Raw genomic sequence first — 4,444 nt, 5'->3', positions numbered from 1 at the left:
CCATGTCCAGCTAATTTTTGTATTTTTAGTAGAGACAGGGTTTCACCATGTTGGCCAGGCTGGTCTTGAACTCCTGACCTCAAGTGATTCGCCCGCCTCGGCCTCCCAAAGTGCTGGGATTACAGGCATGAGCCACTGCACCTGGCCCATGAGTATTTTGAACATTCACCGTGCTTGGAAACTTTGGGCCTGCCACAAGTCAATGAGGCACGCTAGCCAGGTTGGTTTTTGAGTTGGTAGACTTGGTGCAGGTGCCAAGCTGCTTCATAGGAGGCTGTCCCCAGCTGATCCTCGGGCAACCTCTCCCTGGTGAAGATCCGACCATACTTCAAAAGCCTCTTGGAGGCCATCTCTCCAAGAAGCATTCTCCCTCCCTGGCCTTGCCTGTGGTTGAGTGATTTTGTAATTTTATATGCAGAAAAATGTCTGCTTTCCTGAGACCCTTGGGATGCCTGGGACCAAATCTTTGAGCCCTCTAAAGCTTTCTAATCAAAGTGTGGTCCGTAGACCAGCGGTATTGACAGTACCTTGGGGCTTGTTAGGAGTGCACAATGTCAGGCTCCACTCTGGACCAACTGAATCAGACGCTAAAATCTGTGAGGATTCTAAAGGCATCAGGCACCCTGCTGTGTAAACGCCCAGGATTCTGATCAGGTAAGAGGGCCGTGGCCTCAGGCAGCCGGGAGATGTCGCTGTTCCCCAGTCATTGGCGTTGTCAGGTTTTACTACCAGCGCCAGAGGCCCCGCGTGTGGGGCTTTGTTCGCTGTGAAATCCCAGGACCACGAAAGGGTCAGGTCAGGTTTGTCATGCCACCCTTCTGTCGGCCACTCAACCTGCCCCCCCTCCCATCTCTCCCTGCCTGTTCCTGTCCTGGGTTCCCAGCGATGTTCCCAGATAGGGAAGACTGTGTGATCCCCAAGCCCAGCCCTGCCCCAGGATCTCAGGAGAAAGCCCACAGGAGATAGTGCATCTGGCCGGGCGCAATGGCTCATGCCTGTAATCCCAGCACTTTGGGAGGCCGAGGTGGGTGGATCACTTGAGGCCAGGAGTTTGAGACCAACGTGGTGAAACCCGTCTCTGCTAAAAATACAAAAATTAGCCGAGCATGGTGGCATGCGCCTGTAATCCCAGCTACACGGGAGGCTGAAGCAGAAGAATCACTTGAACTTGGGAGAAGGAGGTTGCAGTGAGCCGAGATCGTGCCACTGCACTCCAGTTTGGACAACAGAGTAAGACTGTCTCAAAAACAAAACAAACCAAAACCAAAAAAAAAAAAAAAAACCAGAAGTGTATCCTACAGGGTCTCCCTCAGCCTGACTCATCAGACAAGAAGAGCTCAGACCAGCAAGGAGGGGGTGTCTACAGGGACGACCCCCCTCGCTTGGAATCTCTGAGTTGGGGGATCTTAGTGACAAGAGGACCTACAGACACAGTGGGAAGAATTCCCATGATTTGAGTGTCCACAGGCAAAAGTCAAGGCCTGCCTGGGACTTCAGTTTCCAGTTTCTATTTTCTGTGTCAGGAGCCAAGTTATCTCATGGCCTTACTTCCCCTCTGTGGTTACAGTGCAGCTAAAGGAACCCTGATAGCCTTGACTGCGGCAAACTCAGGTTCGAGTCAGGGCCAAACGGACCTCACTCCAGACTAGAAGCAGAGTCACTGGGGTTTCCCTCCAGGGCCTGGAGCTCCCACTCTCTGGGCCTTTCCCACCCTGCCTGGTTTAGCCCCTGAACACCCAGGCCACAGAGCAGAAGGAAGAGCAGCCTCCACACCCAGGCCCCCCAGCTCCTGACTCCCCAGTGGCTGCGCCCTGTTGAAGCTGGAACCTCCTCTAAAGCCCAGAACCTGGGATCCATGGCTGAGACCTGGCTTCCTGCCTAGCTCCTGTGCCCCCGGGGTCAGCCCCAGTCACCACCACCCAGTGACTCACGGAGTCCAGCTGTCCTGGATTTCGCAGTCTAGCAGTAACATCTACGTGCCAGTCACGTAACATATATGATCTCATCTCATTCAACAACCTTGAGCCTTAGGGACACATAGTGCTCTCATTTCATGGTGGAAGAAGCTGAGTCTTGGAGATACTGGGTAACTCATCCAATCTCATACAGATAGTACATGGAGAGGCCAGGGTTAGGAGTGGGGCTTGCCTGCCTCCAGACAAGCCCACCTGCCCCAGAACAGTGCTATCCCTGACCCTGCCTCAGCAGCCTACGGGTGATTTCTGCCAGCTTGATTTCCCATGGCTTGGTATCAGCAGGGTCTCTGTGGGTCCTGCGAGGTGGAGTGATAAAGGCGACGTGAGGATTTCCTATAGCAATGACAAGGACCCTGCAATGGAAGATGGCACTGCACTTTACACTCGCGCTTGTCATGGTGATAGTGACATTTCTGATTAACATCAGAACTTTGGTCTGCTGATTTCACCCGTGAACCTGGAGCCAGAAGTCCCAGGATCCCATCTGACCTCTGACCCAATTCCCACAACCTTCAGGTGAGAGATGGTTCCAGGCATGCACAAACATTCCAGAATATTAATTGATGCTGAAAAGTCATCATTAATTTATTGGCATATTTTGTCTTTTATTCTTGCCTCCTTCCATCCTTTGAAAATTTATCCATCAGATATCAATGTAGTAATACACATCGAGTGCTAAGTGCCGTGTTTGGTGTCCAGGAGCCAAGGAAGAGTAAAGCACAATTCAAACGAATTGATATTTATCAGGTACCGCTCTGTGCCATTCACTGAGTTGGGGCCTCCAGACATTCTGTGGACTTGCTTTGATGCAATTTTCATCCTAGCTAGACAAGTGGGCAAACAGATAATTACACAGTGTGATATACACAGTCTATAATCGAGGTGCATACAAGGAGCTGTGGGAGCAGAGTGGGTGGGGACTTCTCCCTGCTAAGGAGCAGGAAAGGCTTTGCCTAGGATGTAACTTTTTTTGGGGGTGGCGGTTGGGGGGACAGGGTCTCACTGTCACACAGACTGGAGTGCAGTGGCATGATCTTGTCTCACTGCAAACTCTGCTTCCCGGGCTCAAGCGATTCTCCTGCCTCAGCCTCCGGAGTAGCTGGAATTACAGGTGCGCGTCACTACTGCTCAGCTAATTTTTGTATTTTTAGCAGAGACGGGGTTTCACCATGTTGGCCAGGCTGGTCTTGAACTCCTGACCTCAAATGATCCACTGCCCTCAGCCTCCCAAAGTGTTGGGATTATAGATGTGAGCCACCTCATCTGGCTTCTTTTTTTTTTTTTTGAAACAGGGTCTCACTCTGTCACCCAGGCTGGAGTGCAGTGGCTTGATCTGGGCTCACTGTAACCTCTGCCTCCTGGGCTTGGGTGATGCCCCCACCTCAGCCTCCTGATTAGCTGGGACTACAGGCACGTGCCACTATGCCAGGCTACTTTTGTATTTTTTGTAGAAACGGGGTTCCTCCATGTTGCCCAGGATGGTCTAGAACCTGTGGGGTCAAGCAATCCACCTGCCTCAGCCACCCAAAGTGCTGGCATTATAGATGTGAGTCACTATGCCTGGCCAGGATGTGACTTTTAAGCTGGATCTTGAAGAAAGAGGAAAAATTAATCCAGCCTGAGCATACACCTGGTTAGTGAATAGCAAATTATTTGGTGTAGCTGGAGTGAGGGTTCTCACATCTTTTTGGACTTCGGACCTGGACCCCAGATTCAGTTGTCCAGGGTAGGGCCCAGGGTTCTGAATTTTTAATCAGGGCCTCACGTGGTTCTGGTACAGGTGTGAGGGTCCACAGACTAGGAAACCTAGGCCTGTGGTTTCAGCGGCAAGAAATGTGGATGAATCTGGAATAATGCATTAGGGCCAAGCTATGCAGGGTGTCAAATGCCATGCTAAGGAATTTGGACCTGTCCTGTTCTCAGTGGAGACAGTCCACTGGAGGCTTTCAAGTCCTGGAGTGGTGGTTTGGAAGGAGAACACTGCCAGCAGCCTGGTGGGCGGAACAGAGACCTGAGAGGCTGGAGGGAAGAGGTTCAGTGAGGAAGCTGTCACAGCTGTCCAGGCCAGCCATCCTGGAGGCCTGAGCCAGGGGGTTGAGGGGGCAGTGGGCAAGGAGCATGGGAGTGGAGGCACTGGATTTGAGAGGGCTCTGAAAAATGGGGCCCAGGCCTGCAGTAGATGGATGAGGAAGGTGAAGGAGAGGTTGTTGAGAATGGGCTGGGGAGCCTCAAGGGCTGATCAGGATGCACCAGGGGGCAGTGGATTGAGGGGAGGAGCAACAGAGCCGATTTGCACGTGTTGAGTTTTTCACTCATGGGACCTCCAGGAGGATGTGGGTAACAGGCATTGGATCTTGTCTGAAGCTTGGAGAAGGTGGTTGAAGTTGAGGGGAGAGTATTTTTTTTTTTCCCCTGGAGACAAAGTTTTGCTCTTGTTGCCCAGGCTGGAGTGCAGTGGTGCGATCTCG

Source organism: Mandrillus leucophaeus, unplaced genomic scaffold, assembly GCF_000951045.1.
Source record: "Mandrillus leucophaeus isolate KB7577 unplaced genomic scaffold, Mleu.le_1.0 Scaffold150, whole genome shotgun sequence".
Lineage (NCBI taxonomy): Eukaryota > Metazoa > Chordata > Mammalia > Primates > Cercopithecidae > Mandrillus > Mandrillus leucophaeus.
Note: the sequence above shows the minus strand (reverse complement) of the source record.